This window comes from Manis javanica, chromosome X (genome assembly GCF_040802235.1).
Source record: "Manis javanica isolate MJ-LG chromosome X, MJ_LKY, whole genome shotgun sequence".
Lineage (NCBI taxonomy): Eukaryota > Metazoa > Chordata > Mammalia > Pholidota > Manidae > Manis > Manis javanica.
Genome location: NC_133174.1, coordinates 15,227,748 through 15,244,592, shown reverse-complemented (window position 1 = coordinate 15,244,592; position 16,845 = coordinate 15,227,748). Strand labels below are relative to the sequence as shown.

General features: G+C 43.1%; 1 long non-coding RNA gene across 1 annotated transcript in view; it reads right to left on the bottom strand.

The window, feature by feature from the left end:
- Window positions 1–16,845, bottom strand: part of LOC140847541 (uncharacterized) — an 81,735-nt gene that overhangs the window by 29,880 nt on the left and 35,010 nt on the right. Inside the window, exon 2 of the long non-coding RNA XR_012127600.1 lies at window positions 183–235. This is a non-coding gene — a long non-coding RNA (uncharacterized lncRNA). The remainder of the gene's footprint in view (window positions 1–182; window positions 236–16,845) is intronic.

Here is a 16,845-nt window from a genome sequence, read left to right as displayed (position 1 = left end):
GTATGGGCACTGTCAACACAGAAAGATGTTACAGGATCATTAACCATGTTCTCCGTGCTGTACTACCATCCCCATGACCAGCCTATATTGTGATTGTGAATTATTGTGCCCCTTTAACCCCTTCTCCCTCCCCCTTGGTAACCATAAGACCACACAGTTTTAAAGATAAGAGTGTCACTTACCTGGCAAGCGGAGATCCCCAACACCATGCTTTCATCCTTGCTTCAGTGCCTGCCTTTAAAAAAGAAAAAAAAATCAGACATACTTCACATCCCAAGCAGAAAGTAGTCCTTCGTGTTTGTTTCACAGAGGTCACTTTCCATAGGTGAGACCATCGTGGCACACAAGTGACTGGCTGCAGACTCAGCAGGACCTGATGAGCTTAGGTTTTCCTAAAGGGGCGGCCATCTACTCGTGGGTCCTGCACAGACATCTCACTGGGTCGTGGCTTAGCCTGGTGATCTGAGTCTAATCTACACGTCTAGTAAGGGGTGGAGATTATCAGTCAGGACAAACCATGCCAGCCTCATCAACTGTCAGCAGAACAGGGTGTAGATAACGTGGCATTGTGCTACCTCCAGCCATTCAGCTTCTTCCTAATGAGGGTTATAAAATTTACCTCGATGTTCCCTCTGCTTATATAGAAAGGATCCATGTTCAGTTTCAAGGTTAAATTCTGGTTCAATGTTATAGAAACTGTCTTCCTATTTTAATGCAGTCCCTCAAATCAAATTTGCATCATAGTACAGACCAGAGTCATTAGACAAATTCAATGGGTTTTTGAGAGCTTTTAATTTAGTATGTATTTTATTTTGTTAAGGCCCAAATTCACTGTTTACAGGACTTACTTAATCAAGTTCCATATTCACGTTGGACAGTACATATATTACAGGAAAAGAGAGTTTTATTTTCCATGAAGATGTGATTTTAAAAATTCACAGGCTTTATGCTCAATGGCTCTTCAAAAATCCACACATCAGGATGAAACAGCCTTATTTATCTTACAGGTTTGAAAACAACCAATTACTGTGCAACTTTTCCATGGGGGAGAAACGAGGTACAAGTCGCTGAAGGTTCACTAGGAGAGAGAGAAAAACTAGAAACAACACCGGTTTGAGCAGCTGCAGTAAAGCAGCGGTGCCCGAGCACGCTTGGCGCTGGCCCTAGTGGCCGGTGGCTCCGGGGCCTCTAGGCTGAGTGCTGGGAGCCACACGGCCCCACCCCACAAAACCGCCGCGCTTCCAGTCCCCTTCACCGCCGGGCTCCCGCTCACCCCCTGGCGTGGCATTTCCCACATCATGCGGGAGGCGGGGTGAAAGGCCCCGCGGGGGTTCAGGACTGCGTGGGACGCTTAAACGCGTCTGCCTTTGCAGCAGAAGCCATCCGGAACAAGCGAGGCTCTCCAGAATCTTCTCAACCACTGATTTTGTATGATCTTTATTTTACATTTTAGGAGCGCAGGTTGGAAAGTAATTAGCTTTGCTTCCAAGGTTATTTCCTGAGTAGCTGAATGACACAGCAGAATTTTAAAAATTAGGCCCAGGGCGTGGGGGTTAATAATTACCCAAATCCCTCCTTTTTAACTGGAGCAGTTATAAGTTTTACAAAAAGCCTCCATTATGATTAGGTCCATGTAAGGAACGCTAGTAATCTGCAGGTGCCATCCCCATGATCTTTCCTGGGCTGACCTAGCATTAGGGGTCCCCTCCAAGACAAAACGCAGAGCACAGGTTGATCAGTTAAATTTAGTTCCCTTTGAAGGTGGGTGGCATTATCCCACTGCTTTGCAATCTAGTTTGAAATAGAAACTGCGTTTAACTTGGTAATTGATGCGCCCTTGGGATTTTAATCTGATGCTGAATATATGCGTCAAAGTGGCCCACAGCTAGTTCCTTGCCTCACATCCTTTTAATGAAATTGCTGTGCTTCTCCAAAGGAGAGGTTATACTGTCCTAACATTCAGATATCATCATGTATTCAGTCAACAAACCACACACCGAGCAACCACCATGGGAGAACACGACCTGTCAGCATGTTGCTGTACGAACAAACCTCAGAGCTTCTACACTGAGTTCATTTTTCCTCTAAGCAAATGACCGAACCTGCTTAGATCCCACACTGGAGGCAAATCACAAAGTCAGAAAAATAAACATGCTGATTATAAAAGAGGGGATTCCTCTGTAAAATAGGATTACAGCCTCAACACTACCCTTGCCTAAAGGTGTTCTTCAGAGAAAGAAAACAACCTCAATTAAGCAATCATTTTCAGATTCTGGGATGCACTTGACCTCATATCCTTCAAACCTATGCTTGTTTATTAAAGGAGAAACATGACTCCCATAACGTTTGACTCCCATAACGTACAAAATAATTCAGTGCCACCCCCAGCTAGGAGAAGTGCACTATCAGATAACGAGGCCCCTTTTTATGACCAGCTCTTCCCCGGGTTCACTGAGGATATATTCAAGATGCAGATTCCAGAGGGAGGGGGGCCTTCCCCTTAGGCTTCCGTTGTCTGTGGATGAGCTGCAAAGCAAACGCAGGAAAATCTGACTTTCAAATGTGATCTCCAGTTGGGGGGAGCGATGGGGCGGGGAGGAGCAGGCAGAGTTTCACCCTGGTGTATGGGCTGCTTAGGGGCTCTAGACATACAGAAGGGCTCTAAGCTTCTCTGGAAACTATTCCTGCTCCTTAATACTGCTCATACATGTATGGTGAACCAGACAGGACAGGGTCCTAGAGGACTTTCTGTTCAGAAGCATCTGGGAACACAGCCTCGGTCAATCCACCCGCCCACACAAGCCACACTGCCTCACAGCTAATGGCAGGCTTTAGGCAAACAACAACAAAAACCAACCAAACAAAATCGGGTAAGGTTTCATGATTTATAGCTTTGTTTTGCTTTGTGTTACACCGTCTCTTCCGGCTCTGGCCTCACACAGAGACTCTCCGGCTCAGTGATTCTCACCCTCCTGACCCAGCCACAGCTGAATTTTCCTGCCTTCAGTGGGAGGCATTTAAAGAAGCAAAGGAGACATCTCCACTTCTAGAGGGCTAGTCACCCAGTAGGGCGTGGACATTTCTGCTCAGTGTTGGAAATTAGGCCCTTGCTTAGTGGTGTAGAATCATTTGGATGAATCCAGCTTTATTGTAACTTCTCATGACATGCTGCATTGATTCGAATTTGCAGGCAAGGAAATAGGCATATCTGTTCCTAGTGATTAAATACCCACAATTGTGCCTAGATGAACACTCCTTAAATCCTCAACAAATAAGAAAATACCAAAAAAAAAACCAAACCCACTCCGAACTTATTTTTCCCCCAAATCTTGAAGTCATCAGCAGGTAGCATGGTGTGATAATGATGGCCGGGGTGGAGTAGGGTGGGAGCTCCACTTGGAATTCAGGCAGACCACACACATATGTGGGGTGGGGCCTCCGGAAGGAAGAAATAGCCAGGAGACATACCCCTTAATGAGGTCCACTGGGCTCCGAACTCTGTTGTTAGATCCTGATAGACTGTGGGGACCCCAACCCATAGACTCAACGTTTTGGCCCTACTTTATTGGTTGCTTACTTGCCTAGACCTTTCCCAACATATTTTCTTTACCATCTCGGGAAAGGAATCCCCCTTACCCTCTACCCTCTGAAACCCTCCTGTCTGGATAACTGGACTCCAGCTGCAAATACATTAAAATGGCTGTGGTATAAATTTCCTTGGTGCTTCCAACAGACGCTTTACCAGTATTTGCCACCCTGGACTCACTGGTTCCATTTGGTTCTGGATATAAACAATAATGCCTACTGCTGGCTAGAAAATAAACCGTGGGAATTGGCGTGTTTTTCAATGAGAGGTCATTGAGAACAGCACCAGCAATGGCCTGCTGTATCCCCCAGACCTTTCGTTTAGAGGCCAAATGGAGGCGATGATCTCTAACAGATGCACCATTAGGCAAGACCTACATCTGAAAGCTTCGTTGATTCAGACACTCAGTAATTAAGTTGTGGGCCAGTGAGCACATTATCTGCAATCAAACATGTCCCTGACCAGCGATTAAATGGGCAAACATGTGACCTCATTGTCTCTGCAGAAGGATGATTATATAACAGTCTCTCGTCCTCAGACATGGTTATTTGCCAACTTTTGATCCCAGTAAATAAGCTGAAATCATTCGCTGTGGTTCTGGGAATCAGAATTTTAGGACAACTGACTTCCTTGCAAGGCTTGGTGCATTCGACCTGATTATTCATATACTAGGAATGCTACAGAGACCCCGAGACAGGGTGGGTACGTTGGAGAGAGGTAGCAGCTGCGAAAAATGTCTGAGGGGCAGCCCGGTGTCACATGACCTTACCCAAAGCCATGTCAGAGAATATCTGTTTTTAAATTTCAGAGATTTCTTGCTGCCCAGAAAGGCAGCAAAGAGAGGTGTGTGGGAGGGGGGCAGGGGTGAGAGAGACAGAATGAGAGGAAAAAATGAGAGGCGGACAGAGAGGAAGGAGGGAAGGAGAATGCTCCTATAGCCCTTTCTCAGGTAACTGGAGAAGATTCTGTGGCTTTCCTAAGGTCTGGCTTAAGCAGGGGAAGCCAATCTGCTTCATACACCTTTTGAACACTCATCATCTATTTTCTTCTGAAGGGTAAGAAGGATGCTTACAAGTGTGAGCTTCCAAGTCCACGTGGCAAAGCCAAGCAAGGACTAAGATAATCTGGCTTGGGGTGACCCGAGACATCTAAATGTCACATAGTCTTGGTGCACATGTGACCTGGAACTGCTCTGGGGTGACTCAGGCACCAGTCCTTTCCTAATCCCTTATTTGCTGTCCTTATTCCAGTGGGATTAACACAGCCATGGCCCAAAGAGCCACTGTGAGCAGCCCTTCCCTGCTTTCAGCTTTCAGGGGCCAGCACCACAGTTATGCACACGGCTCAGAGCTTGGTCTCAACTCAAATTGAGCTGCATTTAAATCCTGGCTGCTCTATTAGAAACAATTGCGATCACTTAAAATGCTGCATGTGTTTTCAATAGTAAACCTATGGCCAAAGCAAGTAGGTGATGAGCTTTCTTCAGTGCAGGGCCAGGCCCTACTGGAGGAGAGGATACTGCATGGTGCAGTCCCTTCACCCAGACACTTTCAAAACGGAGTTGTCATGAGTAGGTTTGCTGGCTATACTGAGGGCTTGATGACTATATGGAGCGCTCAGTTATGGAAAAAATTACCAGCAGTGAGGTAAAATGAATCTATATATCCAGTGATTTAAATTATGAGCAAATCATTTTGACTTAAAGCCCGCATAATCCCAATTCCTCTATCTGAATCAGAAGTTGTGATTTAGGCAAATGTTCTGGGTAGCATCTATCAATAAGTATTCTTTCATTTGCTTCAGGCTTCATCTCTTTCCCCAGCAGCAGCCTCTGAGACAAGGAGTCAAGTAAAGGTGGCTTGTTTGACAGGGAAGGTAACACCAGTGGGGGATTGGGGAGGGGAGGTAAGGCCAGGAAGACAGCAGAAGAGGGAGGTTGTAAAGGCATGTATGGCTATGGGTAACTGGAACTTAATTCTGCAGAGGAAGCTCTGGGAGTCTGAAGTGAACACATGCCAGGGGGAGAGCTGGGGTATTTATGCACCTACTTTCACCCATCATTGACTGAGAGCTGCCGGCTGCACCAGGAGGCAAAGAGCACTTTGCAGGTCAGGGAAAGCCCCTGACAAAGGAATGCAGTGATTGGCCGGTTGGAAGCTGGGTCGTGTGTGCTGAAATGTAGGATCCAAGAGGGTATGGGTGAGGCACAGGGCCCATATGGCTGTTAAGTATGAGTGGCAAGAAAAAAAGAAAAGTGTAGTAGATCACAGATACATTTTCTACTGAAGATGTGACTGGGTAAATAATGATACATCATTACTTTATTTCAAGAGGTGGTATCTCTGGTATTTTCTCCATAGAGGCAAGTATCCATCCTTCTGTGATGGTGGTGGCCTGCCCAGTACCCTGGTGGCCCTGTGATGAAATTCTGGCTAAGGGTCATGAAGCAAGAGCAGTGTACATAATCCGTGGTATTCTTGGTATTTCCCTGCTACAATGAGTAAGGTAGATCATCTTCTGGACAGGCAAGTGGCACCCTGTTCTTTTTTTCCCTACAATGGTAACCATTTTGATATAGTATTGATGATGCCAATAAATTAAAAAATAGAAAGTCTATGGGACATCCTATGGCAATTAGTTTCACAAATATACCCCCTCCTGCATATTTTCCAAACTGTTTTCATCATGATATAAAAGCCAGAGAGTCATATATCTATTATAGTAAATAAATAAAGACCTATATATATAAGTATTTGCATGTAAACATAGATGATAACACTACATGATTAATGTGACTTGCTCTCCATATACAGTTGACATACAAGATTACTAACACTATGAAGGCTTGATTTTATTTTGAAAATAGATGTGTCCTTAGAAAAACATTCAGAAAAACAGTTGATCAGACCCAGGTTCTTCTCTTCTGTAAAGGCAGCATGTTCTCATCTGTTAGGATTTTTTTGACAGATGCAATAAAATAAGCTCATGGTTAAATCTCATGGCCGCAAAGCACCCTTGACTTCCATCACTCTTGTTTACATAAGTCATTGCAAAACTGTACATGACTTGGGGCTTAAGTGTCAGCTCAATAACAGAGCACCCTTGGATAAATTGATAAAAAGAACAGAGAGAGGACTTGAACATAATGTGCAATCAATATCGATAATTTGGTAGTTTGCCAGGCTCGGCAGTGAACACGGTAAATGAGGTAATAGCGTCAGGAAGGAATAGCAGTGAAAGCATCAGCAGCGGAAATGTGGTTGAGTAGATCATTATATGATGTCCTGAGAAGCCCTGAGATTCAAGGGTGGCAAGTGTTTTCTGTTGAGTGGCTCCCATGCCATGGCGATTTGGGGGTAAGGGGAGCATGGAAAATGTACAAAGTGGTTTCACCACTGTAAAATGTAAGTGTCTTAAAAGCAGCAGAGAGCACTAGGGGACTCCCAGTATTCATTCTCCCCACTGTTCCTCAGTAATAGAACATCAAAATTATAACTGGCTGCACAGCCACTCCTCTCGCAACTCATGGTGGCCCTGTGACTAATTTCTGGCTAAGGATCATTAAGAGAGAGCAGTGTTTATAATTCCTGGTAAGTATTCCTGAAGGGAGAGGCCAGCTACCTCTTTCTTCCCTTTTTCCTCTTTCCTTTTAGCTGCAATGCAGATGTAATGGTTGGAGCAGAAGTGGCCATTGTGAACCATGAGGTAGGAGCTGTGTGTTGATAGGTGCCTATGTCCATGGAGCCACCACACTAAACTTGGACTGCTTATGTTTCTGAGGGAAGAAAACAAAACTGCTTTCTTGTACTTTGGGGGTTTTTGTTACAGCTGATCCTTATGTTGACTAATATAATGGCTGCTCTTCCAGGGATATGAATGGGATCTTGGAGCTATTTGCTAGAATAGATTTTCATTTTTGACTAGCCACATACTCACTTCTTATGTTTAGAGGGTCTGTCATTCTGTATCTCTCTCTGCCTCCCGGCACAGGACAGATACTTGCCTCTATGGAGAGCTAGAGCTTGGGCACATCCCTTAAGGTATGTGATCTGAGCATGGAAAAAGGAGCAGTAGACAGTCTAGAATTTATTTAGAATTCATTCCAGATTGATGGTAGTGGCCTGCGCAGTCTAATGAATGGCAGTAGTGCCTGAGACAAGGCTCAGTATTGGGCAGGAGGATGCTCATGTCCTAACCAAACTTTTCTATGGCATAATTCCATGACAATTCTGTCATACTCACCCCTCTCTTTCTTACGCGAGTTCTAAGCCTGTTTCTCCAGCACTGCCACTGAATATGTGAACTATCCAACAGCCTTCCAACGAGGGGTCAGTATCTCCTGCTTGTAATCATAAACCTTGATGCAGACAGAAATTCCTATCTGGGCATGAGTTGCAGCAAACAGCCTTATGGAAATGGGATCTATCAGGAATGACCTCTTTGTCCTGCTTGGGTCTGAAGGCAATGCCAAGGGGTGGGACTCTGACAGCCACTGGCAAACCAGCAAATTAATCATCTCTAGCCACCTGAGATAATGTGCTCGCTGAAGACCCATTCGGCCCTGGATCGCCACATCTCCACTGAGACCCTCACCCATGAGGTGGGATCATGTCCTTCCCTGTGGGTGAGAACAGGCAAGCAGGTGTAGGCCCACCTCTCTCACCATCCCCTCACCCACAGCCCACACCATTATCTGCCTTAAGAGTGCCAGGACTGATCCCATCGTGTCCTAAATTCCTTTCCTTCCTCACGAGAAGCCCAGACCACTATGTCACCCTCATCTTCCGTGCTTCCATCCCCCAGGGCTCTCCTCAGTCCCCACCTCCCAGCTCCCCACCTCCTTTGGGGGGCCCTCTGCAACCCCAGGTGCTAATCAGCAGAACCCTCTCTGTCTTCCATCTGCTTTGAATGAGCCCCGAGCCCGGGGCTCCCTAATGGGGCACAGGGCATGTTCTAAAAGAAGCTTGGCTTTCTCCTGAGGACACTGCTTCCTCTGCAACCTCCGAAATGGTGACTGTTTTTATTTCACTGCTGACTTTCATGGGGCACAGGGCATGAAGATGGGTAGATGTCTTTGGTCCTCATGACCAGTTCCAGCCCACTTTTTCTCCCACCTCCCTCCCTCCTCAGCAACCCCCGCTCCCCCCCCCCCCCCCCCCCGCCGCCAGTCTGTGTCTCATGTCATCAGACTACATTCCCCGCAGCCCTCCATGCTGCAGTTGTCCACTCCCATTTAATGAGGATTTTATGTCCCGGTTCTCTACTGTTCTCTTCAGCACTGTTTTCATTCTTGAAGATTCATGTATATGACATTTACTTGAATTTGCATCTTCTTCCCTACATTCTAGCTTCTCAGTTCCTGGGCTCCTCATTGTCCACCCTACCTAAGCCACTCATTCTCATGTTCATACAAAGATCTTACAATTATTACTAAAAACAGCAACTCCTTCATAATCTCAGATTAAAACATTCCTTCTCTGACCATCACATCCTATATTTCAGCCTACTTCCTTCAGTTCCCAGACTGCAATCACCCAGCCACATCAGGCCATGAGAAGACACCGATGGACTACGCAGAGGACTGGGCTTAACCAAGGTGGAGGAATGGGGTGATTGACCAAAGAAATGAAGCCAGATACACAGGGCAATGAGGGCTTGAAGGGGAAATAGGAATGTAAAGATGGCAGGATCATCGGGTTTACGCCCAAGGTTGAGGGATGGTTGGGTCGGTCCTTTGTTGGATGAAGTCATTTGCACACCAATTATCCATTTATCCACACATTGCCTTCTAGAGCTGGACCCTGTAAACATTTCTCCTTTGCCAGCCAGCATTATGTTAAGTGCTGGCAGTGCTGCAAAGGCACCAGAGGAGGAAGGGGCTTCTCTTCCTGAACCTGGTGTGCTTTACCTTGATTCTTCAGCATGCAGTGGCCAGTGAACTGCAAGACACCCAATGAGGCTCCCCATCCAGCAAGTTCCCATGTACCCCAACTGGAGGTTTTCCAGCAAGTTCCACCAACATCTCAACCGGTGACATCTTGGTGGGTTTCACTGACACTCTAGCAGTTTCCATATCCCACCTGCAAAACCTCAGGTGACTTCTTCACAATCCAGGATTATTGTCACACTGTCCCTAGCAAGATCCGAATCTCAGCCCTGGTGGATAGGGCCTCGTCCACACTGTTCCTTCCCTGGGTGTCCTGCCTTAGCCTGGAGGTACTGGCCACTCCCTATATCCCCCATTCTTGTTTTCTTTACAGTTGCCCACATTATTTAGTTCCTAATCTCCTGGTACTAGCTAGTAATCCTTCATAAACTTTCCCCCAAATAACAATGTGGTTTCTGGATTCTGATTTCCTAGAGGAAGCTGATTCTCACTCTACCCCCTTCCCCCTCCCCACTGCTGGAGTCAAGATCAGCAGGTTGGTGGCCAAACATCAAGTCATATCAGAAGAAGACAGTTTATCTACCCAAATAACTCTGGGCTGTTCACTTACCATCAGCACAAATCTGGGGAGTATATGTGGAGATGAGGGTGCTAGGCTAAAAATGGAAAATCATGACTTCATATTGAGCTGAAATAATGAATGTTGGTCTGCCTACTGGGGATGCTGGATGCAGTGGGCTAGGGGGAGAGGCTGAGAGTACTTCTCGTAGTCTCCTTGGTTGGTTGACTAAAACCTGGACTCAGTTGCAGCTCACCTCAAATGAGGAGGAGATGCAAGAAGTTCATTTGCAAGGATTCTGAAGACTTATGGATGTAGAAATGCTTGAACTGACTCATTTATGTGTTTCCACTGGTGATGTCACTTGAGAACCCCCAGAAGACAATCCCTTCCCCATATCCTTGTGAAATAAATTAGTGAGGGGAGTGCTTCTGTGTAGGCCAGAATTATTGACAGGAGATGATAATGTGGAAATGGGCTTCCTCATATCAAGGTGTTAGGGGTATCTCAGAGTGACAGAGGCCAGGAGGCGCTACTTCACCACCAGAAGCAAGATGCTCATGGTCACCAAGTAGGAATCAGAAGGAGCTGAGCCCAGGGCTCTTTGGCAGTAATGGACTGATAATGGTGTCACTGGGTTTGAAGCTCCTGGATAGTATATTGAGGCCCTATTTGACTTTTACAACAATAGTAAAACTCCGTATCTGGTCAACAGATGTTAGACATGTGCCAAAAAATAAGAACACCGAGCTGAGGCTTCTTACCCAATTGTAAAACCTGAGTCACCCAAGTCCCAGACCAGAGCATCTTGAATGAAGAGGAGGCTGTGTGCTCTGAGAAAGGACTGTGCAAAGACTTCCCAGTACCTCCTACATCTTCCTTCTAGCCCTCATCACAGAGACTCCATCATTTATCACAGGAAATGTGCAGTGGGAAAAGGAAGCGTGTACATCTCTGGGGGATTATTGGACACTGGCTCTAAGATAACACTAATTCCTGAGGACCTTGAAAGGAATGCAGACCCTGAATGTGGCCTATTAATCAGATTGGTCAGAAGATAAATGGAGGTTGGGCAGGAGTCCACCTCATGGTAAGGGCGACGGGCACTGAACCTATTCCCCAGCCTGTTGCCTCAGTTCCTCGGTACTGCCGACACGCATCCTTATAAACTGGCTGTGGCAGACTGTATTTTCCAAAGATGGCTGCAGTGAGCTCTCCCACCCCAATAGTGTTCTAAATGTGACCTTGCAACTCACCCTCCGTGAGAGGGAGAGTCATTTCTGACCCCTTCCTTGAATCTACGTGAGCCCTGGGACTGCTCTGATCAATAGAATAGCAGTGATGCTACGCCAGTTCTCTGTATAAACCCTTAAGGTCCTGCCTCTTGGAAGGCAGCCGCCCTGTAAGAGCAATTACCTTGAAACCACCGCACTGTGAGAAGCCCAAGTCAATATGACACATCACATGGGAAAAGAGGCAAGTCTGATATAACCAAATGGTTTGACAATGAGGATGGGCTTTCTCACATAGATATATAGCAGACATTTTCCATGACTTGAATGAGCTAAAGCTGCAGTTCTACGCTTTCAATAAAAACATAATTAAAGTATGTGGCAATATAAAAGTACATTATAAACAGTACTGCAGTTACAAGTAGAAAAGTTTAGCAAATATTTTAAGTATAAAGGCTAAATGAGATGCCTGGAGAAAGAGCAATAAGTAAAATCAACAGTCGTGTTGTAAGTCATAATAATGTCTTTTTAGTATATTTTCAGAAATGGAGAAAATGATGCAGAGTAGATGACTATTTCTAAAGCCCTAGTCTAATTCTTTGCTTTCAACAAAACTGAATAACCTATGAGCTGGCAGCTGATACATCATTAAAAATAATTTTTGTTGGCAGATCACTATGTAATGTTCAGCACATTCTTGAAAAGAGTTAAACAAATCAAGTGACGCTGGTATAACAAAACTCCATTCCTATATACTTACTTACGTGGGCAAGAGTTAGTTCTCAATACTTACGTCTATAACAATAAAAAAATAGGAATAAGTTAAAGTGTTGCTGAACCCTGCCTCATTCTAGCAATGTCATATTCATCCATGGATACATGAACTAATTTTTAAAAATCAGCCCCTCCATATTATTAAGAAATGCAATTTCCATTAAAACTTGCTTTTTTGTGTTTTATGATTATCAGCATTTATACTTATGTTGCTTTGGTCAATTGTGTACAAATCATAACTAATAATAAAAATATTTTTTTCTGATTAACATTTAGAGATAAAATTTTAAATTCCAGTTGATTTATATATGTTATACATATATAAATATATGTGTGCTATATCTACAAATAGCACAAAAATTTGAGGAAATAATTTTTGGACATTTCAAAACTTATCTGATTCAGTAAAGCTGTCACTTATGTCACTGATGAACAAATGAAATTCCATCATATATCTTCATTTTTTTCTTTCATTTCACTTATTAATGCAAACAGAATTATCAACCAATATTCATATCAAAACTATACTCAATTAATGACTAAAGCCTACTTCCTGGCTTAAATGGATAGCAATAAAGCTTTTTTATTTGTAGTCTGGCTTTGTCAAATCATGTTTGAATTGCAACCAAAGGTTGGCAAAAAAAACCCAACAAAAGAAGCCAAAAAAATCCCAAGAAAAACAAAAACAATAAAGAGCGTTTTATGTTTTATTACTACAGTTGACCCTTGAATAACACGGGTTTGAACTGCGCAGGTCCACTTGAATGCAAAATTTTTTCAATAAACACTTTGGAAAAGTTTCTGGAGATTTGTGACAACTTGGAAAAGCATTTTCTTTACAAAATCAGTGTTCATTGACAATGTTATTGGTAAGGCTTCTGGTCAAGAGTAGGCTATTAGAAGTGAAGTTTTAGGGGAGTCAAAGTTATACATGGATTTTTGGCTGTGCTGGGGGGTCAGTGCCCTAACTCCTGTGTTGTTTACAGGTCACCTGTAGTTGTAAATTCTGTGCTAAACATCCTTTGTATCAGTAAAGTTTACAATGATTATCTTTTCTCAGAGAGCTGGTAGTTAAACATTTATTCCATATTGCTGATTGAGTGGGCTGTTGGTTGAGAAGGGATTACCATAGAAAGAGATACCCAGATGTCCTGGACAAGGGGCTAGAAGTAACTGATGAAATACTGAGTTATTTTCTTTGGGAATAGTGTAGGTTGCATAATTTGAAGTGGGCATACACATACACACACACATATGAAAAGATGAGTCTTTAGGGATGTTGAATAGTCAAAGGGGTGGGGAGCTCCATCCACCTTGCATACTTTTCTACGCCAAGGACTGGCCCACTGTTTAAATCTTGGAGGGAAGAACAGTCCTGCCTCCTACTAACTAAAATATGTGACTTTTCTGACCCTTGGTGACTGGAAATATTGTTTGCATATGATCTAAACTGAGAAAAATTAGATCCTTTCACTTGGAATTTGGGATCTGGAGATAGAAATAGAGAAGAGGTTCGAGTTACTGGCAGCTACAGTAGCCAGCTTCCAGAGATCACAGAGCTGGGTGTAGCAGCACTGCTGGCTCGGTGGTGGCCTCTTTTATCAACTCTTCCTATGATATAATTTTAGCCATGGATCCAACTGCCTAGCGTCCTTTGTTTCCTGCCCATTTTCAGAGCCGATTCTCTAACCTTCTTGTTAATTCTGTGAGATAATCAATAAATTATTGCAATAAACTCATTTTCTGCTTAAATGAGTAGAGTTGGTTTCTGTTGTTGGGAGTTAATAAAATATGCCCAGAAGGAAGCCTTTTAAAGGATCATGCTATGATTCCAAAATGCAGGCATTTCCTAATGAGACCCCTGGCTAGGAGCTAGAAATCTGTTGCTGGGAAATTGAAAGGAGCATAAAGGCTGTGGATGTGCCTGGCTGCTTAGCATAACATCCATGGCAACAACCAAGACATATTGTTCAAAAGTTCCTACTATCCTCATGGGTCTATTACAGGAAAAAAATTGTCTTGATGATAGTTAAACTCACCCAAATCATACATTCCATTTTGAACTACTTTTTTTTTTTTTTTTAGAAATTACAGATGTCATAGCTCTGCACTGTATTTTTACAACAGGGCTTCCCAGGCATATTACTTTCTCACACCCATAAGCATTTCCTACTATTGTGTGAAGACTTTGTAGAAAGGAACATCATACCAGTTGTCACCATCACAACTCATCTTTGGCAAGTCAACAGTCAGGCTAAATGGTCCAGGAGGAAATTGACCACCCAAACTTGCCAGGTTTCTCATCTATCTACTTGTGGTTTGTGTTCAACAATCACAGTTAATGTCACTAAGATTATTTATCAATGGGATAATAGTTCAAAGCATGCGTTGGCAGTTATATTAGTTTTCTATTGCTGCCTTTAAAAGTCACCACAAATTTAGCAGTTTAAAGCAACACAAATTAATCACCTTACAGTCAGAAATCCAGGAGGGCTCCCCTGGTGCCTCTGTTACAGGTCTCACCAGGCTAAAATCAAGCTGTTGGCTGTCCTGAACTCTTTTTTGGAGCTTCCGAAGAAAAATCCACTTCCAAGCTCATTCAGATTGTTGGCAGAATCCAGTTCCTAGTAGTTATAGGGTTGAGGTCCCCATGTCCTTGCTGGCTGTCACCTAGGAACTTCTTCAGCTCCTTAAGGCTACCTGCAGCCCTCATCACATTGCCTCCTCCATTTTCATTCTGGTGATGATTCATAGGGTCCTTCTCATGCTTCAAGTCTCTCCAACTTCCCTTCTTGCAGCATCTTTTCTGCCTCCAGCCAGAGAAGGTTCTCCATTTTTAAGGAGTCATGAGAATAGATTGTACCCATTAGGATAATGTCCCTATTTTAGGGCCTGTAGCCTTAATCACATCTGCAAAGCCCCGTTTGCTGTGTAAGGTAACATATTCATGGGTTCCAGAGATTAGGGCATAGACATGATGAGGTCACAAGGGTGGAGCCCCCATGTAGGATGAGTGTCCACATAAGAGGAGGAGACCCCAGAGCTTCTTCACTTAGCCATATGAGGACACAGCAAGAAGATGACCATCTGTGCTAGAAAAAGAGTTCTCACAAGGAACTAAATTGGCGGACACCTTGATCTGCACCCCCGAGCCTTCAAAACTGTGAGAAATAAGAGTCGTGCTTCAAATAATTCAAAGATATTCCAAGCTCATGGATTCGAAGAATATTGCTAAAATGGCCATACTACCCAAAGCAATATACAGATTTAATGCAATCCCTATCAAAATACCAATGGCAGTTTTCACAGAGCTAGAGCAAATAATCCTAAAATTGTATGGAACCACAAAAGACCCCATATAGCCAAGCAATCTTGAGAAAGAAAAAAGCTGGAGGTATGCTCCCTGATTTCAAACTATACTATAAAGCTACAGTAATCAAAACAGTATGGTACTGGCACAAGAACAGATACACAGACTAAAGGAACAGAATACAGAGCCCAGAAATAAATGCTTGTACAGTCAATTAATCTATGACAAAGGAGGCAAAAAATACACAATGGGGAAAAGACACTCTCTTCAATAAATGATGTTAGGAAAACTAGAGAGCTACATGCAAAAGAATTAAACTGGACCACTGTCTTATAACATACACAAAAATAAACTCTAAATAGATTAAAGACCTAAATGTAAGATGTGAACCCATCAAAATTCTAAAAGAAAACATAGGCAACAAACTCTTGAACATCAGCAATTTCTTCCTAGATACATCTCCTTAGGCAAGGGAAACAGAAGCAAAAATAAACAAATGGGACTACATCAAACTTTAAAAAGTTTCTGCACATCAGCAAAACAAAAAAGAAACCTAGTGAATGGGAGAATATATTTTTAAGTGATATATCCAATGAAGGATTAATATCCAAAACATATAAAGAACCCATAAAATTCAACACCACAAAACCCAAATAATATGATTAAAAAATGGGCAGAGGACCTGAATAGACCTTCTTTTTATAAAAGACATACAGATGGCCAACAAACACATGAAAAGATGTTCAACATCACTAATCATCAGGGAAATGCAAATCAAAACCATAATGAGGTATCACCTCACACCAGTCAGAATGGCCACTATCCAAATGGACAAGAAATAAGTTGGTGAGGATGTGGAGAAAAGGGAACCCTCCTACACTGTTGGTGGGAATGTAAATTGGTGGAGCCACGATGGAAAACTGTATGGAGGTTCCTCAAAAATTTAAAAAATAGAGGTATTGTACAACCCAGTAATTCTACTTCTGGGTATTTACCTGAAGAAACCAAAATCACTAATTTGAGAAAACATATAACTCCTATGTTTACAGCCACATAATAGTCAAGATATGGAAGCAACCTGCGTCAATTGATAGATGAATGGATAAAGAAGATGGACATATATGTCATAAAAAAGATGAAATTTTGCCATTTGTGACAATATAGATCAACCTAGAGGGTATTATGCTAAGTAAAATAAGTCAAAGACAGACAAAAGACAAAATACTATATGATTTCACTTATATGTGGAATAAAAAAATAATCAAAATAAAAATGGACTCATAAACACAGATGACAAACTGTTAGCTGCCATAGGAGTGGGGATTGGGGGACAGGTGAAATAGGCGAAGGGGATAAAGAAGTACAAACTTCCAATTATAACATAATTAAATCAGGGGATGAAAAGTACAGCATAGAGAATATAGTCAATAGTATTGTAATAACTTTGTATGGTGACAGATGTTAACTAGACACTGTGGTGAGCATTTTGGAATGTAT